We start from the raw sequence: 26,818 nt of genomic DNA on the forward strand, positions 1-26,818 counted from the left end.
GCAGGGGGATGGGAACCAGTGCAGGGAGATAGAGGGAAACAAAATGGAGACAGAAGCAAAAGACAGAAAGGAGATGAGTAAAAGTGGAGGGCAGAGAAACCCAAGGCAAAAAACAAAAAGGGCCACTGTACAGCAAAATTCTAAAGGGTCAAAGTGTAATAAAAAGGCAAGCATGAAAGCTCGGTGCCTCAATACGAGGAGTATTCGGAACCCAGGAGAGGGCTCTGAGCGAGTTAGAGTGGGTGAGAGCTCAGAGCCCTCTCCTGGGTTCCGAATACTCAGAAAGAATGCAAAAGGCAGGAGGCAACAGAGCAGAGTAGCACAAGGTAATAGGAAGGGACAATATGTATGAATATAAAGGGGCTGCATGGTTTAAAACTAGTATTAAAACACTACCTAAACACACGCAGCATTCGAAATAAAGTAAATGAGTTGATGGCACAAATCATTACAAATGGGTATGATTTGGTGGCCATTACAGAAACGTGGTTGCAGGGTGGCCAAGACTGGGAATTAAACATATAGGGGTATCTTACAATTCGGAAAGATAGACAAGAAGGGAAAGGAGATGGGGTAGCCTGTTAATAAAGGATGATATCAGGGCAGTTGTGAGAGATGATATTGGCTCTAATGAACAAAATGTTTAATCATAGTGGGTGGAGATTAAAGATAGTAAGGGGAAAAAGTCACTGGTGGGCGTAGTTTATAGGCCCCTAAATAATAACTTCACGGTGGGGCGGACAATAATCAAGGAAATAATGGAGGCATATGAAAAAGGAACGGCAGTAATCATGGGGGATTTTAACCTACATATCGATTGGTCAAATCAAATCGCACGGGGTAGCGTTGAGGAGGAATTCATAGAATGCATACGGGATTGTTTCTTAGAACAGTATGTTACAGAACCTACAAGGGAGCAAGCTATCTTAGATCTGGTCCTGTGTAATGAGACAGGAATAATAAACGATCTCCTAGTAAAAGATCCTCTCGGAATGAGTGATCACAGTATGGTTGAATTTATAATACAGATTGAGGGTGAGGAAGTACTGTCTCAAACGAGCGTACTATGCTTAAACAAAGGGGACTACAGTGGGATGAGGCCAGAGTTGGCTAAAGTAGACTGGAAACACAGACTAAATGGTGGCACAATTGAGGAACAGTGGAGGACTTTTAAGGAGCTCTTTCATAGTGCTCAACAAAAATATATTCCAGTGAAAAAGAAGGGTGGTAAGAGAAGGGATTACCAATATATAAAACGGAAAAGAGTGATTAAGTAAATGTTGATTCCTTAGAAGATGAGAAGGGGGATTTAATAATGGGAAATGTGAAAATGGCTCAGACCGTAAACAATTATTTTGCTTCGGTCTTCACAGTGGAAGACAAAAAAACCATGCCAAAGATTGCTGGTCACGGGAATGTGGGAAGGGAGGACCTTGAGATAATCACCATCACTAGCGGGGTAGTGCTGGACAGGCTAATGGGATTCAAGGTAGACAAGTCCCCTGGTCCTGATGAAATGCATCCCAGGGTATTAAAAGAGATGGCGGAAGTTATAGCAGATGCATTCGTTATAATCTACCAAAATTCTCTGGACTCTGGGGAGGTACCAGTGGATTGGAAAGCAGCTAATGTAACGCCTCTGTTTAAAAAATGGGGCAGACAAAAGACAGGTAACTATAGGCCGGTTAGTTTAACACCTGTAGTGGGGAAAATGCTTGAAGCTATCATTAAGGAAGAAATAGCGGGACATCTAGATAGGAATAGTGCAATCAAGCAGACGCAGCATGGATTCATGAAGGGGAAATCATGTTTAACTAATTTACTGGAATTCTTTGGGGATATAACGAGCATGGTGGATAAAGGTGTACCGATGGATGTGGTGTATTTAGATTTCCAAAAGGCATTCGATAAGGTGCCACACAAAAGTTTACTGCAGAAGATAAATGTACGCGGAGTCAGAGGAAATGTATTAGCATGGATCGAGAATTGGCTGGCCAACAGAAAGCAGAGAATCGGATTAAATGGGTCCTTTTCGGGTTGGAAATCGGTGGTTAGTGGTGTGCCACAGGGATCAGTGCTGGGACCACAACTGTTTACAATATACATAGATGACCTGGAAGAGGGGACAGAGTGTAGTGTAACAAAATTTGCAGATGACACAAAGATTAGTGGGAAAGCGGGTTGTGTAGAGGACACAGAGAGGATGTAAAGAGATTTAGTTAGGTTAAGCGAATGGGCTAAGGTTTGCCAGATGGAATACAATGTCAGAAAATGTGAGGTCATCCACCTTGGAAAAAAGAACAGTAAAAGGGAATATTATTTGAATGGGGAGAAATTACAACATGCTGCAGTGCAGAGGGACCTGGGGGTCCTTGTGCATGACTCCCAAAAAGTTAGTTTGCAGGTAATCAGGAAGGCGAATGGAATGTTGGCCTTCATTGCGAGAGGGATGGAGTACAAAAGCAGGGAGATCCTGCTGCAACTGTACAGGGTATTGGTGAGGCCGCACCTGGAGTACTGCATGCAGTTTTGGTCACCTTACTTAAGGAAGGATATACTAGCTTTGGAGGGGATACAGAGACGATTCACTAGGCTGATTCCGGAGATGAGGGGGTTACCTTATGATGATAGATTGAGTAGACTGGGTCTTTACACGTTGGAGTTCAGAAGGATGAGGGTGATCTTATAGAAACATTTAAAATAATGAAAGGGATAGACAAGATAGAGGCAGAGAGGTTGTTTCCACTGGTCGGGGAGACTAGAACTAGGGGGCACATCCTCAAAATACGGGGGAGCCAATTTAAAACAGATTTGAGCAGGAATTTCTTCTCCCAGAGGTTTGTGAATCTGTGGAATTCTCTGCCCAAGGAAGCAGTTGAGGCTAGCTCATTGAATGTATTCAAATCACAAATCTATAGATTTTTAACCAATAAAGGAATTAAGGGTTATGGGGAGCGGGCGGGTAATTGGAGCTGAGTCCACGGCCAGATCAGCCATGATCTTGTTGAATGGCGGAGCAGGCTCAAGGGGCTAGATGGCCTACTCCTGTTCCTAATTCTTATGTTCAATGACCCAGCTTCCACAGCTCTCTGAGGCAGCGAACTCCACAGATTTACAACCCTCTGAGAATTCAATTCTGGTATCAGCAACATACATAATAAAAGCATGAATAGTGGGGACAGAAAAACAAGAATACATTCTGCAAAACCCCCAATAGTCAGAGACAACTTTTCACATCTGAATGAGCTAATTCTTCGTTAATTCCCAGTGACCAACCCTCACATATGGATCATCATCAAATGGCTTGTGGATTGCAGTAGGTACTGGTGAAGCAGGTCACACTAACATGGGACTATGCCGTATGACTTCAGACTTAGGCACAGATTGATAGCATCCTGTAAATAGGCGAGGATTTTTTCCACTGATGTTAAACAAATCATTCATACATAGATTGCAATTTATCTTGTTTGGAGTGGGGTAAGTGGCTATCCAGCAATGCTATAAAAAAGGTAAACCGATCAAATTATTTTTCCAGATTATGTTCTGTGACATGGAAACAGTTGAAACTTTAAACTTTTATAGTTTACAAAACAATCTTCGGAAGCCAATCAATAATCCCATCTCTTTCCTAATTTTTCACTTGCCAAAAAAAAAAAGGAATGGTAACTATATTCGTGAATCACCCCCGTTTTAAAATTGCAAATTCCAGGATTCATTTTTAAAGAGTGGAAGCAAGTCTTCCTCGATTCCAAGGGACTGCCTATGATGATGCATCTACCCAGCAATGTTTAGCAGGGATGAATTCAGAGCAACCAGCAGCCCCAACACCATTGTACAATGGCACACACTACACACAGTACTGGGTTTTCATGACCTGTGAATCTTGGAGTAATGATTTATGCAAGGAACCTCCAGGGTGTTTTCTGTGTGCTCCACACAATTGCTGAAATGACCAATGTATCAGAGGGCCAATTTTACAGGATACCATTCCCAGAGCAAACCCTTGCTTGACAGGAGTGCAGATCATAGAATTGGTAATGAAAAGTAACGCACCCTAATCGCAGCATCCTCAGATTTTCCAATGACTGCTAAACAGGAGTAAGTTTAATTCTGCGGACAATTCTCCAATCCACACTCCTGTTGCGCACAAAAACTTGACCCTCGGGTTTTGCGGCAGTTAGCAGGATGTGAGAACGATTCAGCGTTACAAGCCTGTCAGAGGATTGTAATCAAGATAAGATCGCACACAGCCGAGAGGTTAGGACAATGTCACAACAGCCAATAGGACAGCCTGCATGCATGATCAATGTCAGCTCAATGTTACTGGCTTTGTACACACGGCAGACGGTATTATTCTGTATAACACATCGGCATATCGTCCACTTTCCCCTCTGTTTCACCATTGATTTTCCAGTGGGGGAATGCTCTGAAGCATGGTCTGCATCCACGTTGCTGGGACTATGCGTGACTAGGCCAGAAGTGATTGTTACAGTTAGTGATTTACCCCGACAGTTTCATCTGCTGTTTACAAACAACAGCTAGTTTCCCTGAACAGAACCAAAATCTGTGACCGCACAACAACAACAACTTGTCTTTAAAAGGTCCAAGACGCTTCACAGGAGCGTATCAAACAAAATTTGACACCGGGGATACCACCGAAGGAGATATTAGGACAGGTGAGGTAAGTTTTAAGGAGTGACTTTAAAGGAGGAGAGGTAACGAGGCAGAGAGGTGTAGGGAGGAAAATCCAGAGGTGCCAGGTGGAGCGATTAAAATCGGGGATGCACAAGAGGCCAGAATTGGAAAAGTGCCGAGATCTCGGAGGGTTGTGGTGCTGGAGGAGATTGCAGAGGTAGGGAGAGATGAGGTCATCGATAGCTTTGAAAACAAGGATGAGAATTTTTAAATTGAGGCGTTGCTGGACTGGTAGCCAATGTAGGTCAGTGCCTCCCCGCAAGATCCTGCAAATCCACTGGAAGGACAGACACACCAACGTCAGTGTTCTCGATCAGGCCAGCATCCCAGCATCGAAGCATTGACCACACCCGATCAGCTCCGTTGAGCGGGCCACATCGTCTGCATGCCCGACTCGAGAGTCCCAAAGCAAGCGCTCTACGCGGAGCTTCGACACGGCAGGCGAGCCCCAGGTGGGCGGAGGAAATGCTTCAAGGGCGCCATCAAAGCCTCCTTGGCAAAGTACAACATCCCCACCAGCACCTGGGAATCCCTGGCCCACGAATGCTCAAAGTGGAGGAAGAGCATCCGGGAGGGCGCTGAGCATCTCGAGTCTCGTCGCTGAGAGCATGCTGAAAGCAAGTGCAGGCAGTGGAAGGAGCGTGCGTCAAACCAGACTCCCCACCCACCCTTTCCTTCAACCACTGTCTGTCCCACCTGTGACAGAGACTGTAATTCCCGCATTGGACTGTACGGTCACCTGAGAACTCACTTTTAGAGTGGAAGCAAGTCTTCCTAGACTCCGAGGGACTGCCTATGATGATGATGATGGGTGAACGGGACTTGGTACCAACGTTCCCTACAGGCTGCGCGGTTCCTCGGCTGTGCCGCTGTTTGCCGGTTCGCGCATGCGCAAAACTGTGAACGAGTGACGCAGCCCCTTAAAGGGGCCACGCACCCGAAACTATTCGGGGGAACATTACTTGGTGCACATGCTGTGGGAGCACAAGCCCGCATTTCTGAACGCTTCGAAAGGGTTAAAAGTTGGAAGATTCAAGATTGGATCGAAAGAGGCTGCTCGACGATATGGTGCCTTTTAGCCATTCAAATGTGACGTTCTGACCACCTGTATGTTTACAGTACTTCATGGTGGGAGTCGATTTATGGCAGTGAGACGTGACTTTGGGATAATGGGTAGCTGGTCATTGTCTGTATGTCAAGTATTTGACTGTAACTTGTTACTATTTGATTACATCATCTGTATGTTAAACGATTCAGAAAGCAGTTCGTCGTGATGGTCTAAATGCAAAGAAATAAGAGTTCAAAGGCTTTTTAGGTTTAAGAGATGGAACTGATTTTTGTCACACACACACACACACACACATGGACGCCAGTGACACTGAAATCTCGAAAGGTGTGTCACTTCTTGGAGAGCTACCTTTGCAAGCAGAGAGTTGGCTTGTGTTTTGTGGCTTATATGAATGTCTGAATAAAAGACCCGATCCTAGCTTTACTACAACTGAGTGCGTGCGTAATTTAAAGCAACAAAGCGAAAAAAGCAGTTCAGCCATTACAACACATGCCATGTCTGAGATAGCATGCCGAGGGTTAACAATTACCCTTTAATTCTCATGACCAACAACTCGAGATCACACTAAGCTCTTTTTACTTCTTTTGAAAGGTGGAAAAAGTCTCGCACCTTCAGCCGATGGTGTCGAGTCCATTATGAACAGAAAATCCCAAGCTGAAAGTGTGGAGCTTCCCAATATGCATGAGCCAGGAACTGGCATGGTGGAATCTTCACCCTGGATAAAGACCGAGCTCCGTCAAGCCGGTGTGGTGGCTGATGTGCAACGGTCACCACACGTTAAAAAAAAATCCATGCACAGGCATCTTCCACCCCCTCAATTGAAGTTCAGGATCTGGAACATCGGGTCCTTCATTGAAATATCTGTGAGCTCTTGTGGAAGCAAGTCATCCTCGCTCGAGGGACCGCCTATGATGATGATGATTACCTGAACAAAGCCTATCGGATTAAACTAATCAATTTATTTACCAATGGAACAATACCCAGACACTGTAAGATACAGAAAGTTAAAAGCACAATAGTTAAAATAATAAAAATAGAACGGGCCTATGAGAGATTGAAATAACTTTCTTTAAGAATGCATTCCTTCCACAGCTTCATAAGAGACAGGAGTTCCAGATGAAAGAGTCTTACAGATCTTCAAAATGCAAAGCTGCATGTGAATGACGCACACATCTAATCCACCTTTTTAAATTACTAGACGGGACTGAAGCTCCGTAACCAGGGCTGTAATTTATTGCTGTGGGACACCTTTCAAGTTGCCTTTGAAGTCCATAGGCAGCCACAGAAAACCGCATGCACACCTTGTGTGTGTGTGCGGGGCAGGGGCAGAGGCAGAATCATTCTGCAAGAGCTCTCTTTACTAAATTCTGTAACAACATCAAATGCTGGAAATACTCAGCAGGTCAGGCAGCATCTATGGAGAGAGAAACTGAGTCAACACTGCAGGTCGATGACCTTTAGTCAAACAGCTCTCTTTACCGATTGTCATCAGCGCAACTGAATTTTGTTATTCTTCGGTCCGTTAACCTGCATACATTACATTTTGAAATAGCCTCCCCTAGCCTCCAAGTAACTTTGCGATTTAAATCATCATCATCATAGGCAGTCCCTCGGAATCGAGGAAGACTTGCTTCCACTCCCAAAGTGAGTTCTCTGGTGGCTGAACAGTCCGATATGAGAGCAGGTGGGACAAACATTCGTCGGGGGGAAGGGGTGGGTGGGGCTGGTTTGCCGCGCGCTCCTTCCGCTGCCTGTGCTTGGCCTCTTCATGCTCTTTGCGTTGAGATTCGAAGAGCTCAACGCCCTCCCGGATGCACTTTCTCCACCTCGAGCGGTCTTCGGCCAGGGTCTCACAGATGGTCAGTGGTGATGTCGCACTTTACCAGGGAGGCTTTGAGGGTGTCCTTGTAACGCTTCCGCTGCCCACCTCTGGCTCGTTTACTATGAAGGAGCTCCGCATAAAGCATTTGCTTAGGGAGTCTCGTATCTGGCATGCGAACTATGTGGCCGGCCCAGCGAAGCTGATCGAGTGTGGTCAGTGCTTCAATACTGGGGATGTTAGCCTGGACGAGGACACTCATGTTGGTGCGCCTGCCCTCCCAGGGGATTTGCAGGATCTCGCAGAGATCCTGTTGTCATGGCCTTTTAAATGTACTGTTCGCCCATCACCCCTGTGCTCGCTGACCTACATTGGCTCCTGGTTAAGCAACGCCTCAATTTCAAAATTATCATCCTTGTTTTCAAATTGCTCCATGCCCTCGCCCCTCCCTATCTGTGTAACCTCCTTCAGCCCCACAACCCCCCCCGAGATAACTGCGCTCCTCCAATTCTGCCCTCTTGAGCATCCCTGAATATAATCGCTCCTCCATCGGTGGCCGTGCCTTCAGCTGCCTATGCCTCAAGCTCTGGAACTCCCTCCCTAAAGCTCTCCGCCTCTCTACCTATCTCCTCTTCCTTAAAGCCTACCCCTTTACCAAGCTTTTGGTTATCTGGCGGTATTTCTTATGTGGCTTGGTGTCAAATTTTTGTCTTATAACACTCCTGTTAAGGGCTGTGGGACGTTTTACAATGTTACAATGCTAAAGGCGCTATAGAAATGCAAGTTATTGTTATTTTTTGTACATTCTGAATTTCTCCCAGAACAAAACCCCCTTTATTTGCTTACTTTTCCAATCTGGCCTGTTTTTCCTTTAGCTAGCCTGATTTCAGTCTCCATTTTGAAATTTGGTAAGGAAAGGTCAGCTTTGATTTTAACCTGAGCCGTTTGCTAAACTGTATGAAACAAAGACACATATATTTTCCTGAGTTGACATGGGGTGAAAACACTGCTTTCATCACAGTGATATTAGGAATTACTCGTTCATAAGGGGTCTACAGAGGAAACATTAACCGGTCTTCTATTTCCAGGTGTTGCATATTTCCTACATTTTTTAAACTTTAATTCAATAATTACCATTATACAGAACGATACGAGGAAATAGCATCGCTTCCATAGATTATTAAGCTGGGATTTCGTATAAACTTAGCTCCTCAATAATTAAAAATTTATTAACAGAAAGTGTTTGATCACAACCACAACAAACCACCTGCCTCGTGGGGCCTAGATAGAGTGGATAGGAAGGACCTATTTTCCCTTAGCAGAGAGGTCAATAACCAGGGGGCATAGATTTAAAGTAACTGGTCGAATTAGAGGGAAGTTGAGGAGGCATCTTTGCACCCAGAGGGTGGTGGGGGTCTGGCACTCACTGCCTGAAAGAGTGTTCATGGCAGAAACTCTCTTCACATTTAAAAAGTACTTGGATATGCACCTGAAGTGCTGTAGCCTGCAGGGCTACGGACCAAGAGCTGGAAAGTGGGATTAGACTTGGATGGCTCTTTTTCGGCATTATTTCGAAGAAGAGCAGGAGAGTTATCCCCGGTGTCCTGGCCAATATTGATCCCTCAATCAACATAACAAAAACAGATTATCTGGTCATTATCACATTGCTGCTTGTGGGAGCTTCCTTGTGCGCAAATTGGCTACTGCGATTCCCACATTGCAACAGTGACTACACTCCAAAAGTACTTAATTGGCTGTAAAGTGCTTTGGGACGTCCTGAGGTCATGATTATAAATGCAATTTCTTTCTTTCTTGCTAAGATCCTCTAATTATGCCCTGGAACTGCTTCTCCACATACCTGTAGTGCGGGGATTCTCCCCCGCCACCACAATCGCACTGGAGAGGGTACAGAGGAGATTTATGAGGATGTTGCCGGAAGTGGTGCATCTTAGCTATGAGGACAGATTGGATAAGCTGGGTTTATTTTCCTTGGAACAGAGGAGGCTGAGGGGAGACCTCATTGAGGTGTATAAAATTATAGTGGACAGAAAGGGCCTTCGTTCCCTTAGCAAAGGGGTCAACAACCAGGGGGCATGAATTTAAAGCAATTGGTAGAAGGTTTAGAGGGGATTTGAGGAGAAATTTCTTCACGCAGAGGGTTGTGGAGGCCTGGGACTCGCTGCCTAAAAGGATGGTAGAGGCAGAAACCCTCACCACATTTAAAAAGTACTTGGATGTGCACTTGAAGTGCCGAAACCTGCAGGGCTACGGACCTAGAGCTGGAAAGTGGGATTAGGCTGGATAGCCTCTTGTTGGCCGGCGTGGACACGATTAGCCGAAATGGCCTCCTACCGTGCTGTATATTTCTGTGATTCTATGATTCTAATTCTGAATTGTGCATATTCATCAAGGGCAACAATTAATCCTGAGCGTTACTTCAAATTGAACAATGACTGCAAGGCAAGGGGACATAGGTAAAAAAGTAAATGGTAAAAGCCAAGTTGAGAGCCAATGTCAGGAAGCACTTCTTCCCACAACCAATGATTGAGTCCTGAAATGGGCATTTGGGTGAGGTAGTTTGAGGCAACAACTCTGGAGTTGCCCAAGAGGCAGTTCGCTGCTGTGGTGAGGGGTGGGGAGGGGAGGTGGGGTACTGTAAGTTTCAATGGAAGGATGCTGAACAAGCCGACAAACAGAATGAATGAACTTATATTTACAAAGTGCCTTTCACATTCTGAGGATGTCCCAAAGCACTTCACAACTAGTTAAATACATTTGAATGACATAGAAATTACAGCACAGAAACAGGTCATTCGACCGAACTACTCCGTGTTAAGATATATATATATTGTTATATAGGTAAACCCCGCTGCTAATGGGCATAGAGCAAGGTCTCAGAAACAGAAAATGAGATAAATGACCAGTTTATCTGCTTTGGTAATTGTTGAGGGATTAATGTAATGTCAAATTTACCATCTCGTTTTCCAGTTCTGACGAAAGGTCATCGACCTGCAATGTTAACTCGGTGTCTATATTCTCGAGGGTTCAGAAGAATGAGAGGTGATCTGATTGAAACATGTAAAATTCTTACAGGGCTTGACAGGGTAGATGCAAGGAGGATGTTTCCCCTGGCTGGAGAGTCCAGAACCAGGGGTCACAATCTCAGAATAAGTGGTCGACCGTTTAGAACAGAGATGAGGAGAGATTTCTTCACTCAGAGGGTGGTAATCTTTGGAATTCTCTCCCTCAGAGGGCTGTGGTGGCTCAGACATTGAGTATATTCACGACAAAGATTGATAGATTGTTGGATATTAAGGGAATCAAGGGAAATGGGGATAGTGCAGGAAAGTGGAGTTGAGGTAGATCAGCCATGATCTCATTGAATGGCGGAGCAGGATGAAAAGGGTCAAATGGCCTACTCCTGCTCCTAGTTCTTATGTCTCTCTCTACAGGTGCTGCCTGATCTGCTGAGTATTTCCAGCATTTTCTCTTTTATTTCAGATTTGAAGAACCCACAGTATTTTGCTTTTGTACTAATGTAATGTCCATGTTATGACCTGCTAAGAATTATGACTGACAAAATAAAATCATGAAACGTCACTAGCGCAAAATCTGCAAAGTCACGATATCCTTATAGACTGAGCACGCAAGACTGAAACCTCTGAATCACCAACTTCGCCACAGTTAATCATTGGTAACCTCTGAATGCACTTCATGTGTCTCCACTTGACAATAAGCCATCTTACATAGAAACATAGAAAATAGGTGCAGGCGTAGGCCATTCGGCCCTTCTAGCCTGCACCGCCATTCAGTGAGTTCATGACTGAACATGCAACTTCAGTACCCCATTCCTGCTTTCTTGCCATACCCCTTGATCCCCCGAGTAATAAGGACTACATCTAACTCCTTTTTGAATATATTTAGTGAATTGGCCTCAACAACTTTCTGTGGTAGAGAATTCCACAGGTTCACCACTCTCTGGGTGAAGAAGTTTCTCCTCATCTCGGTCCTAAATGGCTTACCCCTTATCCTTGGACTGTGACCCCTGGTTCTGGACTTCCCCAACATTGGGAACATTCTTCCTGCATCTAACCTGTCTAAACCCATCAGAATTTTAAACGTTTCTATAAGGTCCCCTTTCATTCTTCTGAACTCCAGTGAATACAAGCCCAGTTGATTTAGTCTTTCTTGATAGGTCAGTCCCGCCATCCCGGGAATCAGTCTGGTGAACCTTCGCTGCACTCCCTCAATAACAAGAATGTCCTTCCTCAGGTTAGGAGACCAAAACTGTACACAATACTCCAGGTGTGGCCTCACCAAGGCCCCATACAACTGTAGTAACACCTCCCTGCCCCTGTACTCAAATCCCCTCGCTATGAAGGCCAACATGCCATTTGCTTTCTTAACCGCCTGCTGTACCTGCATGCCAACCTTCAATGACTGATGTACCATGACACCCAGGTCTCGTTGCACCTCCCCTTTTCCTAATCTTTCACCATTCAGATAATAGTCTGTCTCTCTGTTTTTACCACCAAAGTGGACAACCTCACATTTATCCACATTATACATCATCTGCCATGCATTTGCCCACTCACCTAACCTATCCAAGTCGCTCTGCAGCCTCATAGCATCCTCCTCGCAGCTCTCACTGCCACCTAACTTAGTGTCATCCGCAAATTTGGAGATACTACATTTAATCCCCTCGTCTAAATCATTAATGTACAATGTAAACAGCTGGGGCCCCAGCACAGAACCTTGCGGTACCCCACTAGTCACTGCTTGCCATTCTGAAAAGTACCCATTTACTCCTACTCTTTGCTTCCTGTCTGACAACCAGTTCTCAATCCACGTCAGCACACTACCCCCAATCCCATGTGCTCTAACTTTGCACATTAATCTCTTGTGTGGGACCTTGTCAAAAGCCTTCTGAAAGTCCAAATATACCACATGATCTGGTTCTCCCTTGTCCACTCTACTGGAAACATCCTCAAAAAGTTGCAGAAGATTTGTCAAGCATGATTTCCCTTTCACAAATCCATACTGACTTGGACCTATCATATCACCTCTTTCCAAATGCGCTGCTATGACATCCTTAATAATTGATTCCATCATCTTACCCACTACCGATGTCAGGCTGACCGGTCTATAATTCCCTGTTTTCTCTCTCCCTCCTTTTTTAAAAAGTGGGGTTACATTGGCGACCCTCCACTCCATAGGAACTGATCCAGAGTCTATGGAATGTTGGAAAATGACTGTCAATGCATCCGCTATTTCCAAGGCCACCTCCTTAAGTACTCTGGGATGCAGTCCATCAGGCCCTGGAGATTTATCGGCCTTCAATCCCATCAATTTCCCCAACACAATTTCCCGACTAAAAAGGATTTCCCTCAGTTCCTCCTCCTTTACTAGACCCTCTGACCCTTCTTATATCCGGAATGTTGTTAGTGTCCTCCTTCGTGAATACCGAACCAAAGTACTTGTTCAATTGGTCCGCCATTTCTTTGTTCCCCGTTATGACTTCCCCTGATTCTGACTGCAGTGGACCTACGTTTGGCTTTACTAACCTTTTTCTCTTTACATATCTATAGAAACTTTTGCAATCCGTCTTAATGTTCCCTGCAAGCTTCTTCTCGTACTCCATTTTCCCTGCCCTAATCAAACCCTTTGTCCTCCTCTGCTGAGTTCTAAATTTCTCCCAGTCTCCGGGTTCGCTGCTATTTCTGGCTAATTTATATGCCACTTCCTTGGCTTTAATACTATCCCTGATTTCCCTTGATAGCCACGGTTGACCCACCTTCGCTTTTTTATTTTTACGCCAGACAGGAATGTACAATTGTTGTAGTTCATCCATGCGGTCTCTAAATGTCTGCCATTGCCCATCCACAGTCAACCCCTCAAGTATCATTCGCCAATCAATCCTAGCCAATTCACGCCTCATACCTTCAAAGTTACCCTTCTTTAAGTTCTGGACCATGGTCTCTGAATTAACTGTTTCATTCTCCATCCTAATGCAGAATTCCACCATATTATGGTCACTCTTCCCCAAGGGGCCTCGCACAACGAGATTGCTAATTAATCCTCTCTTATTACACAACACCCAGTCTAAGATGGCCTTCTCCCCTAGTTGGTTCCTCGACATATTGGTCTAGAAAACCATCCCTTATGCACTCCAGGAAATCCTCCTCCACCGTATTGCTTCCAGTTTGGTTAGCCTAATCTATGTGCATATTAAAGTCACCCATTATAACTGCTGCACTCTTATTGCATGCACGCATAATTTCTTGTTTGATGCCCTCCCTAACATCACAACTACTGTTTGGAGGTCTGTACACAACTCACACTAACGTTTTTTGCCCTTTGGTGTTCTGCAGCTCTATCCATATAGATTCCACATCATCCAAGCTAATGTCATTCCTAACTATTGTATTAATCTCCTCTTTAACCAGCAATGCTACCCCACCTCCTTTTCCTTTTATTCTATCCTTCCTGAATGTTGAATACCCCTGGATGTTGAGTTCCCAGCCCTGATCATCCTGGAGCCACGTCTCCGTAATCCCAATCACATCATATTTGTCAACATCTATTTGCACAGTTAATTCATCCACCTTATTACGGATACTCCTTGCATTAAGACACAAAGCCTTCAGGCTTGTTTTTTTAACACCCTTTGTCCTTTTAGAATTTTGTTGTACAGTGGCCCTTTTTGTTCTTTGTCTTGCGTTTCTCTGCCCTCCACTTTTTCTCATCTCCTTTCTGTTTTTTGCTTTTGTCTCCTTTTTGTTTCCCTGTCTCCCTCCATTGGTTCCCATTCCCCTGCCATATTAGTTTAACTCCTCCCCAACAGCACTAGCAAACACTCCCCCTAGGACATTGGTTCCGGTCCTGCCCAGGTGCAGACCGTCCGGTTTGTACTGGTCCCACCTCCCCCAGAACCGGTTCCAATGCCCCAAGAATTTGAATCCCTCCCTGCTGCACCACTGCTCAAGCCACGTATTCATCTGCGCTCTCCTGCGATTCCTACTCTGACTAGCACGTGGTACTGGTAGCAATCCCGAGATTACTACTTTTGAGGTCCTACTTTTTAATTTAGCTCCTAGCTCCTTAAATTCTTTTCGTAGGACCTCATCCCTTTTTTTTACCTATGTCATTGGTACCAATGTGCACCACTACAACTGGCTGTTCTCCCTCCCTTTTTAGAATGCCCTGCACCCGCTCCGAGACATCCTTGACCTTTGCACCAGGGAGGCAACATACCATCCTGGAGTCTCGGTTGCGGCCGCAGAAACGCCTATCTATTCCCCTAACAATTGAATCCCCTATCACTATCGCTCTCCCACTCTTTTTCCTGCCCTCCTGTGCAACAGAGCCAGCCACGGTGCCATGAACTTGGCTGCTGCTGCCCTCCCCTGATGAGTCATCTCCCTCAACAGTACTCAAAGGACTTGAGCAATTAGAGGTACCATTAAAACGCATGGAATCCATCACCAGGCCGGTGTGACTTGAACTCTTTAAAAAAAAAACACACTGCGGATAACATCATTGTTTTCAAATAGCTAATACGGGACGGCTCACAGCTAGCAAAATCTGTCAAGGCAGAAAAGCCCAAGGAGGTTAGATCGTGTCATAAATGATAAGCGTGAAGTGAGGCCAGTTTATCAACCACATCTGAACCCACCACATGCATCACTGCCTGGAAGCACACATTTGTCTTGTGCTGTAATGTAAGGGATATTCGGGGCTGTCGCACCAAAACTGGCCGTGCAGTTGTTGACTGGTACCCGTGTCTATATCACGTGACTCGAGCTTCAACGCCACTGTATGATGTGACTCGCACGGAAGTGTTTCTCCCCACCTCCTCCATCAAAATCTAGGTTTAGGCTCAAGGTCGAAAAGAGTAGGGGAGAAGATGGGGTAAATCAGTAAGCAGTGGCTATGTGAACTGAGGTTTAAACAGTCTGTACGCTGTAGGCAGAAAAGCTGAAGAAGCAAAACTTCAGCGGAATTTTTTTTTGAAAAGTAATGGATTTATATAGCGCCTTACACGACCTCAGGATGTCCCAAAGTGCTTTCCAGCCAAATAAGTACGTTAAAAAGTGTAGTCACTATTTTAATGGAGATAACGCCGCCGCCAATTTACGCACAGCAAGCTCCCACAAACAGCTGCGATAACATAGAAACATAGAAAATAGGTGCAGGAACAGGCCATTCGGCCCTTCGAGCCTGCACCACCATTCAATATGATCATGGCTGATCATACAACTTCAGTACCCCATTCCTGCTTTCTCTCCATACCCCTTGATCCCTTTAATAGAAACTGATCCCTTTAATAATGACCAGACAGCATCTTTTTGGAGGTTAGTTGAGGGATAAATATTGGCCAGTACAAAGTGATTATAAGAAAAGAAAATGCTAACTTATTTAGAAGAATGAATATGAAAGCAGAGAGTTAAAAAAAAAATCAATCCGTAAGTCTAGGGTAGTTGGAGAACCATTAGATATCCCTCCCATCCCCAAAGTAGACAATGGAAGAAATATTGTTACAAGTTCCAACAGTGGCCCTCGATCCTGATGCATTTAACTTTTACGGGCAGCAGGAAGATACAGAGAGGTGGGATTGTCCAAATCCAACAAAGCTCACCAATGTTTCTGTGGTTATGGTGCTGAAGCATTCAGACCAGGAAGGCCCTGGGTTCACAGCCGGCCAAATCCTTTCTTTACCCACGTCAAGCAACACAGAGGGTAATTATAATGGCATATTGTTATTGTTGATGTGACCAGCTGAAGTAGCACGCAATAGGGTTTGGCTCTGGAATAATCTTGGCCTGTATAATCAGTACTATTGCTCTTGATGCATTAGGCTGTGAGCGTGAGCTGCTGCAGGGAGTCTTGTACTATTCCAAATTCAAAACTGAGGTAGCAATGCCTTCAATGTTTAATTCAGCATAGATTTTCAATTGAATATAACTAACTTTTGTACATACATTCCACACAAACATATTCAGTGTCAGTGGGTAGCACTCGCGCCTCTGAGTCAGAAGGTTGTGAGTTCAAGTCCCACTCCAGGGACTTGAGCACAAAAAATTTCGGTGCAGTGCTGAGGGAGAGCTGCACTGTCGGAAGTGCTGTGTTTCGGATGTGATGTTAAACCAAGGCCCCATGGCACTATTGTGAAGAAGAGCAGAGGAGGTATCCCCGGTGGCCTGGCCAATATTTATCCCTCAATCAACATAACAAAAGCAGATTGTCTGGTCATTATCACATTGCTGTTTGTGGGAGCTTGCTGTGCGCAAATTGGCTGCCGCATTTCTCACATTGCAACAGTGATTACATTCCAAAAGTACTTCATTAGCTGTAAAGGGCTTTGCGACGTCTGGTGGTCGTGAAAGGCGCTATATAAATTCAAGTCTCTCTTTCTTTGTTAACCAAAGGTATTAAGGGATATGGGCCCAAGGCAGGTATATGGATTTCGGTCGCAGATCATGATCTCACTGAATGGTGGAACAGGCTCGAGGGGCCACCTATTGCCCACTGCCTCCCCCTCTCAAAGTTTGCTAGCAGTCCTTCAGAACCACAGCTAAATGCCCATTCCTCACATATGAGCCCAGAGAATGAGCAGGTAATTCCTTCATGGAGGGCATCACATCTAATACCAGTCCAGTTCTCACTCAGCATGTTCACTTAGATCAGACCATGTCTTTAATTTCAAGCGATGAATTGGAATATTCCTCGCAAGTATAAAATGTGAAACAACGTACCTTTAGAAGGATCCCTCTGAATAAGCTTAAGTCTGGCTGGGATGGACAAATTGTGAACTGCTTGTAATAGAGCTCCCCCTAGTGGACTACTGTGGTAATGCAACGACTGATGTAAAGAATAAAGGATCATGTGGCAAGGTCACATGATAACAGGTTTCTGTGTTAAGAGCCATCTTGTGCAGAGTGTGTTTATTAGTGATGTCGTAAGAATATATCTCACTGCTCATCTGGGTAAATGCAGCACCTGGAGAGATTATGCACCATAAGGAACAGAAAGTCCCAGGCCCCTGCTGAGCTGGCTGATCTCATCTATTGGGGTGGGGTGCCACAATAGGCCTCAGTGTCCTGGGCTGAGATAGGAAAAATCATCCAAGGCTGCTGCTCCTCATCACTTCTGCTGGAAAGAGCATGTGTTAAAATGTACATAGAAGTCACAACATAGCCATTCGGTCCAACTGGCCTTGACACTCCATGTGAGCAAGTGTATGTGTGTTCCCGTGTGTCGGCACACGCATATGTGCCCGTGCCTGCACACACATGCGCATATGTGCCTGTGCGTCTGCACACGCATGTGCGTATTTGTGTATACGTGGTTGAAGCAGGATCGGGCTCAGTGATAATGACCACATAGTCAAATAGCCAGCTGGCATTAATTGCCTGCGCTTGTATGCAAAGAATGTCCAATTGGATTAGGTACCAGAGGGAGAACAGAAAGAAACCTGCATTTATATAGTGCCTTTCACGACCACCAAACATCCTAAAGTGCTTTAAAGCCAATTAAGCACTTTTTGAAATGTAGTCACTGTTGTAATGTAGGAAATGTGGCAGCCAACCTGCGCACAGCAAGCTCCCACAAACAGCAATGTGATAATGACCAGATCATCTGTTGATTGAGGAATAAATATTGGCCAGGACACCGAGAATACCTCCCCTTCTCTTATTCGAAATAGTGCCATGGGATCTTTTACATCCGTCTGAGAGAGCAGACAGGGCTCGGTTTAACATCTCATCTGAAAGACGGCACCTTTGACAGTGCAGCACTCCCTCAGTACTGCCTGGGTTTTTGTGTTCAAGTCTCTGGAATGGGCCTTGAACCCACAACCTTCTGACTCAGATTAATGTAATACAACGGCGCGTGGGAAGTCATATCCTAGTAAGAATCCGTGCCTTCAGGAAAGAAAGGGAGAATATTGGAAACAAAAAGGCAAACCAGGAGCTCGCACGGGTTGTATTATATCGCTCTGGGTTACCATTGCCCTTAGTTGAGCAGCGGCTCCAGGCTGTCATGTAAAGGACGCTGGCAGCAGCCAGGTTGAGAGAGACCCTGAAGGACATTCGTCACTTGAAATTCAGGACGTGATCTGAGGATCTGCCATTCATTTGCCCATTTTTGGCTCTTTGCAACTCATTTGACAAAGCTCTTTGAATTCTGTTTTTTGTGTAAGTGATAAGATAAGTGCAGGATCTGTGGTTTGTCATTTTTATTGCTGACAATAATGAATAGCAAATGTGCCACGCTTCAAGAGATAAAAGGTCGCAGCACCAGGAGAAGCTGGAATTTAAATGCAGCTAATTAATACCGTGTGCTAATAAATATCACGATCATCATAGGCAGTTCCTCAAAATTGAGGAAGAGTTGCTTCCACTGTAAAAGTGAGTTCGCAGTAAACATCCGTAAGACAGCACTGCCCCCTGGTCATGAAAATCCACGGCGTGGCCTTGGACAACGTGGACCACTTTCCATACCTCGGAAGCCGACTATCAGCAAGGGCAGACATCGCAGACGAAGTCCAACACCGCCTCCAGTGCCCCAGCTCAGCCTTCGGTCGCCTGAGGAAGAGAGTGTTCGAAGATCAGGCCCGTAAATCTGGCACCAAGCTTATGGCCCACAGGGCTGTAGTGATACCTGCCCTCCTTTGCAGAAACACAGAAAATAGGTGCAGGAGTAGGCCATTCGGCCCTTCAAGCCTGCACCACCATTCAATAAGATCATGGCTGATCATTCCCTCAGTACCCCTTTCCTGCTTTCTCTCCATACCCCTTGATCTCCTTAGTTGTAAGGGCCACATCTAACTCCCTCTTGAATATATCCAATGAACTGGCGTCAACAACTCTCTGCGGCAGGGAATTCCACAGGTTAACAACTCTCTGAGTGAAGAAACTTCTCCTCATCTCAGTCCAAAATGGCCTATCCCTTATCCTAAGACTGTGTCCCTTGTTCTGGACTTCCCCAACATCGGGAACATTCTCCCCGCACCTAACCTGTCCCGTCCCATCAGAATCTTTTATGTTTCTATGAGATCCCCTCTCATCCTTCTAAACTCCAATGTATAAAGGCCCAGTTGATCCAGTCTCTCCTCATGTGTCAGTTCTGCCATCCCGGGAATCAGTCTGGTGAACCTTCGCTGCACTCCCTCAATAGCAAGAACGTCCTTCCTCAGATTAGGAATTAACTGAATTTGAATTCCCCAGCTGCCATGGTGGGCTTTGAACTCATCACTCTGGATTATTAGTCCAGGCCTCTGGATCACTGGTCCAATAACATAACCACTATGCTACCATACCCACCAGAGACGTGGACCATATACACAGACACCTCAAATCACTGGAGAAATACCACCAATGTTGTCTCCGCATGATCCTGCAAATCCCCTGGGAGGATAGATGCACCAACGCCAGTGTTCTCGAATAAATATCACAATAACAATGACACTCCATATCTTCATGGTTTTGGTGCTTATTATATTGATCTGGAGAGACTGGCATTTTACAATCTGGGGAAGGTGGAACTTTACCATCAAAGCCAGGAAGGGATGAGCAAGATAATTGTAATGCACAGTACTAGTATCAGAGAATCATAGGTCCCAAGTTTCCACATGATTTGCTCCTGATTTTTAGGAGCAACTGGTGTAGAACGGAGTATCTTAGAAATCGTAATTCTCCACATTTAGTTTGCTCCAGTTCTAGTCAGTTAGAACAGTTTCACTTTGGAACTGAATTTTTTTTTCAAAAGGGGACGTGTCCGGCCACTTACGCCTGATTTCAAAGTTTCGTGAGTGAAAACTTACTCCAAACTAACTTAGAATGGAGTAAGTGAAGATTTTTGTACGCTCGAAAAAACCTTGTCTACACTTTAGAAAATCAGGCGCAGGTTACAAATTAGGCGTAGGGAACGAGGTGGGGGGGGAGGGGGGGAAGGGAAGTCATTAAATTCTACAATCAATCCTTAGTTATACTTGTACAAATATTATACAAATAAATCCAACCTGAATAAAAATTTATAAGCAAAGAAAAGATTAAATAAACCATGTTCCTACCTGTGTGAAAGTGCTTCAGGCAGGCCTTTCATGTTGGAGACAGGCAGCGGTGTGGCGTCAGTGTCTCGATGGCAGCGGCAGCAAGCTTCGAGCTGAGCTGCAGTGCTTGAGGCAGGCCTTCATTCTCTTCGCGGCTGGCCGCGAAGAAGCAGCACCGGACGGACCCGAGGCCATTCGGCCATGAGATATCAGCGGTGTCAGTGGCTGGCCGGCAGCCGAAGAATCAACGCAGGACACACGCAGATCTTTATGGTGCTTGAGGCCATTCGGCCACGCTTTAGGGGCGGCGTCAGTGGCTGGCCGGCAGCCAAAGAATCAGCAGCGGACGGACGTGAGGCCATTCGGCCATAGGATATCAGCGGCGTCAGTGGCTGGCCGGCAGCCGAAGATACAGCAGCAGCCTTCGAGCTGTGAGGGGGACTGAGGCCATTTGGACAGGGAGAGGCAGCAACATCGACAGTTTTATATTTAAATTTGCAGAATGGGTGCTGCATTGTCAACACCACGTATTATTGCAAAGTTGAATTGGCACTCTTATTTCTCCAAACACACAGTCCTTACTTTGCATGCACCAATGCAGCACCAGTTCTGCAAGTTTAGCAGTGAAAAGCTGAACTCACTGATTTCAGCAGGTGATTTATTCAGCAGTGCTGCTAAAAGCACTCCCTCACACACAGAAATATCAAAAAAAATTAAATTACAAGCCTTTGCAGGGGTCCAAGAAACAAATCTTCACTTTTTCTGCAGTATTTTTAAAAATGGCCGAGTGCCAATGTTTGTGTGAGACTGCGCGTGCGCGCATGCTCCAACGCGCACGCGCAGGGTTGCCGGCACCATGAAGGCTAATTTAAATTGTACCCGCCCCCTGCTACTTAGAAAATCGGCGCGAGTGTTAGGCTCCGCCCCTTGCTGCGAAGAGCGCGCCGCGCCAAGCAGACATCGAGCTCCAAGGAGCTCGAGAATATCGGAATTTTTTTTAGGCGCAGTTTTCGGCGCGAAAAACAGGCGCCCAGCTCGGACGTGCGCCGTTTTCGCCGGGGCACGAAACTTGGGGCCATGGAATGGTTACAGCATGAAGAATATCATTTGGCCCATCGAGCCCTTGCTGGCTCTTTGCAAGAGCACTTCAGCTAGTCCCACTCCCCCGCCCCACTCCTCTGCCCATTCCCCGTGGCACTGCAAATTTTTTTCTTTCACGTATTTATCCAATTCCCTTTTGAAAGCCATGATTGAGTCTCCCTCCAGCATCCTCTCAGGCAGTGCATTCCAGATCCTAACCACTCGCCGCGTAAAAAAGTTTTTTCTTATGTCGCCTTTGGTTCTTTTGCCAATCACTTTAAATCTGTGGCCTCTGGTTCTCGACCCTTCCGCCAATGGCAACACTTTCTCTCTATCTACTCTGCCCAGATCCCTCCACAATAGTGCCATGGGAGCTTTTACGTCCACTTGAGAGAGCAGACGGGGCTTCGGTTTAACATCCCATCCGAAAGACAACACCTCTGACATTGCGGCAGTCCCTCAGCACTGCACGAGAGTGTCAGCCTAGATTTTTTGTGCTCAAGTCCCTGAAGTGGGACTTGAACCCACAACCTTCTGACTCAGTGGCAAGAGTGTTACCCACTGAACATAGCTGACACCGAATCAAACTCAGAAGGAATTACACAGTATTTATAGAACAGAAACAGGCCTATTGGCCCAACAGATCCATGCTGGTGTTTATGCATCGACACCTTACTTTATCTCACTGGAGCATCATATCCTTGTATTCTTTCCTCCCTCATGTAATATCTAGCTTCGCCTTAATTGCATCTATGCTCTTCACCTCAGCTACTCCATGTGCTAGTGGGTTCCATATTCCAACCACCCTCTGGGTAAAGAAATTTCTCCTGAATTCCCTATTGGATTTATTCGTGACTGTCTTGTATTTCTGGCCCCTAGTTCTGGTCTTCCCTCACAAGTAGCATCTTCTCTACATCTATCTTATCGAACCCCTATCGTAATTTTAAAGACCTCTGACAGGTCACACCTTGGCCTACTCTTTTCTAGAGAAAATAGCCTCATCCTGTTCAGTCTTTTCCGTTAGGTATAACCCCTCAGTTCTGATATCAATTTTGCAAATCTGTTTTGCATGTTTTCCAGTGCAGAGAAAGTGAAGAGACAGTTTAACTTCACACACAGGGTGAGGAATGCACGGAACAGGAAAGGGGCAAAACGGAGGCGCCATGGGACGCTTCTCTATGTTAAAGGCGCTATATAAATGCAAGTTGTTATTGTTGTTGAACGTCAGCAAATTCAAGGGGGATCTAATAAGTTTTTCTTTGGGTGAGAGATGTGATTGGGGGAGTGCAAGTACAGTACGGTATACATTGAAGTTTGGTACCAGCCAGATAGTGCAACAGTCGTTTCCAGTCCTGTATATTCAGAAGATTACGACTGTAAGAATATGGGCTTCTGAGGATATCTTGAGGGATCAGGCATTGCAAAGAGTTAAATGACCCCAAGCTTTTGTTGGAACTGCTATACTGCAAAATCCACAGCTTGCAGGTTGCAGGTTCTGGGTGCATCACAAATGGCATTATATATGGTAAAAATACTCTTGATATTTTAAGGAAAAGAACACGAGATGCCTACATGTCTCCAGCTCTATCTATTATCTCTTTCTCCCCGTGGGAACGTCTGAACTACTGCGAGGCACTGAAGCATAACCAGCTAGATTCCTTTTTTTTACTAACTTTCAGTATTAAGATTTGCTCGACCGTTGTTTAATACCAAGATCGCCAGTTTTTATTAAGTTAATATAGTTTGTTTTTTCAATTTGGTCTCACTCCTGTTAGATATAGGTTAAATTAAGTTAAAATCCAGACTGTGAGGAGAAGCAGTTGTCCTTGGTTTCATCATCACCATGGGAACAGGAAAAGCTTGTACTAGGCTCAGGTAGGGGAGGGCCCCAAGGGCGGAATTGGCCAAAGACCTTGCCAGGCTCCTAATTGGGTAGAATGGTGGGTCTGGGAGATACATGATTCGATAGATCTTTCTGCAGTTCCGGTTCTTGGGGTATATCCGAGTGGGTTTGGGCCATTCTTAGTGTAGAATGGTGAGGAAGGGTACCGATGTGGACAGGTGCAAATGTGGGGAGAAGAAACAAGGAATGGGCCATGTCTACTAACCCCTGCGTGGTGGCTGATGTGCAATGGTCATCACACGTTAAAAAAATCCACGCACAGGCATCGTCCATCCCCTCAATTGGAGTTCAGGACTGGAACATCGGGTCCTTCATTGAAACATGAAGCAAGTCATCCTCGTTTGAGGGACTGCCTATGATGATGATGATGATGATGATGACTACCCCAAGGACAGTTAGGACAGGTAATATGATTCTTAATTGTACTTTGTAAACTGCTGCTCAAATACTGTAAAGTCACTTATGCTTAAATAAAATCATAACTGTTACCGACATGGTGTCAGCTTCAAACCTTTGAACAGACAGTCCTAGGGGACTCCAATTTTCTCTTACACTACGGGGGAAGTCACCCTGGCAGTGGTGCATTACTGCATTTATTTTTGATGGTAAGACTTCTCATTCAGCAGTGGTAGGGTGAACTGTACTTCACAAATGAAATAAACTTGCATCCGACCCTTAGCAGAGCAATATGATAGTTACACGGGGGTAGACTTTCCACAAGGCCCTCACCGCCCGATTGCTGCGCAGAAAATACCGCTAAGTTAAAGCCAGTGAAAGTTTCCACTAATTAGGTCATTAAAACCACCCGGCGACAAAATGGTTCTTACACCAAGATTTTCGGCGGTTTCTGGGCAGTTACAGCCGAAAGTAGCGAGAACGGACGGTTCTTAAAATGTTTTTAAAAATTTAATCCGAGGCTACGGTTGGGCTAGGGAGGGGGGGAAATGAAAAATATTTTTTCACTTAAACAAAAAATAAAAAGTTATAAAACATTCTCAAGATGCTTTTTAATGTAATCGCCATTTTAGAACTTTAAAAATAATTATAAAAACCTTTAACTTACCTTTCTTTGCAGGGTACCCACCTACCGCCTGATTTCCTCGGCGGTGTGTAGGGGTCCTCCGCTGAGGCCAAACTTAGATCCTGGCAGTTCTCTCGGCTTTGCTCCCCGGCGGTCTTTTAAAAATGTGGGCGGAACTCTTTAAAAAAAAATAAAGAGGAAACTTTCGCCAGGCGGTTTTTCGTCAAAAAACAGCTGTACCGCCGAGAAAATGAAGGCGAAAGTTTAACCCAGAGTATTTACAGCACAGAAACAGGCCATTCAGCCCAACAGGTCTGTGCCGGTGTTTATGCTGCACACCAGCCTCCTACCACCCTTCTTCATCGAATCCCATCAATATAACCCTCCATTCCTTTCTCCCTCATGTGTTTATCTAGCTTCCCCTTGAATGCATCGATGCTAACCGCCTCAAATACTCCTTGTGGTAGCAGGTTCCACATTCTAACCACTCTCTGGGTAAAGAAGTTTCTCCTGGATTCCCTATTGGATTTTTTTTAGTGACTGTCGTATATTGATGGCCCCCTTGGTTCTGGTCTCCCTCGCAAGTGGAAACATCTTCTCTACGTCTACCCAACCAAAGCCATTCATAATCTTAAAGACCTCTATCAGGTCAGCCCTCAGCCTTCTCTGTTCTCGAGAAAAGAACCCCTGATTGTTCGATGTTTCCTGATAGGTATAACCTTTCAGTTCTGGTATCATTCCAGTTATTAAATGCCCGCTGTTCCTTTCTCATAGGTTAGCTGGAAAAATATCACCAATGATGTCTCTGCAAGATCCTACAAATCCCCTGGGAGGACAGACGCACCAACATCAGTGTCCTCGTCCAGGCTAACATCCCCAGCATTGAAGCACTGACCACACTCGATCAGCTTCGCTGGGCGGGCCACATTGTCTGCATGCCAGACATGAGACTCCCAAAGCAAGTGCTCTACTCGGAGCTCCTTCACGGCAAACGAGCCAAAGGTGGGCAGCGGAAACGTGACAAGGACACCCTCAAAGCCTCCCTGATAAAGTGCGACATCCCCACTGACACCTGGGAGTCCCTGGCCAAAGACCGCCCTAAGTGGAGGAAGTGCATCCGGGAGGACGCTGAGCACCTCAAGTCTCATTGCCGAGAGCGTGCAGAAATGAAGCGCAGGCAGCGGAAAGAGCGTGCGGCAAACCAGTCCGACCCACCCCTTCCCTCAACGACTATCTGTCCCACCTGTGACAAAGTCTGTGGCTCTCGTATTGGACTGTTCAGCCACCAAAGAACTCACTTCAGGAGTGGAAGCAAATCTTCCTCGATGCTGAGGGACTGCCTATGATGATGATGAGTCCCACCGACCTGTCCTCTCAAAATATCCGGCAATGTTTTCTCTCTCCAACAAGATATGTAATTGTCCATTTATACTGTCTGTGTCGATGGCGCTCCCAGGTAACTCATTGTGTAACTCCACCACCCTTTGGGTAGAAACACAGAAACATAGAAAATAGGTGCCGGAGTAGGCCATTCGGCCCTTCGAGCTAGCACCGCCATTCAATGAATTCATGACTGAACATGCAACTTCAGTACCTCATTCCTGCTTTCTCGCCATACCCCTTGATCCCCCTAGTAGTAAGGACTACATCTAACTCCTTTTTGAATATATTTAGTGAATTGGCCTCAACAACTTTCTGTGGTAGAGAATTCCACAGGTTCACCATTCTCTGGGTGAAGAAGTTTCTCCTCATCTCGGTCCTAAATGGCTTACCCTTTATCCTTAGACTGTGACCCTCTGGTTCTGGACTTCCCCAACATTGGGAACATTCTTCCTGCATCTAACCTGTCTAAACCTGTCAGGATTTTAAACGTTTCTATGAGATCCCCTCTCATTCTTCTGAACTCCAGTGAATACAAGCCCAGTTGATCCAGTCTTTCTTGATATGTCAGTCCCGCCATCCCGGGAATCAGTCTCGTGAACCTTCGCTGCACTCCCTCAATAGCAAGAATGTCCTTCCTCAAGTTAGGAGACCAAAACTGTACACAATACTCCAGGTGTGGCCTCACCAAAGCCCTGTACAACTGTACACCTCCCTGTCCCTGTACTCAAATCCCTTCGCTATGAAGGCCAGCATGCCATTTGCTTTCTTAACCGCCTGCTGTACCTGCATGCCAACCT

The 26,818-nt window shown here is 45.5% G+C and overlaps 1 protein-coding gene across 4 annotated transcripts in view; it reads right to left on the bottom strand.

Moving 5' to 3' along the window:
• The window catches only part of dhrsx (dehydrogenase/reductase (SDR family) X-linked), a 319,469-nt gene that overhangs the window by 33,998 nt on the left and 258,653 nt on the right, over positions 1-26,818 (bottom strand). Inside the window, exon 7 of one of the 4 annotated variants that reach the window (XR_011595705.1) lies at positions 25,937-26,120. The exons of the other annotated variants lie outside the window; for them this stretch is intronic. The gene's annotated coding sequence lies outside the window, so the exon portion shown is untranslated. The remainder of the gene's footprint in view (positions 1-25,936; positions 26,121-26,818) is intronic. 4 annotated transcript variants of the gene reach the window in all.

This window comes from Pristiophorus japonicus, chromosome 10 (assembly GCF_044704955.1).
Source record: "Pristiophorus japonicus isolate sPriJap1 chromosome 10, sPriJap1.hap1, whole genome shotgun sequence".
NCBI lineage: Eukaryota > Metazoa > Chordata > Chondrichthyes > Pristiophoridae > Pristiophorus > Pristiophorus japonicus.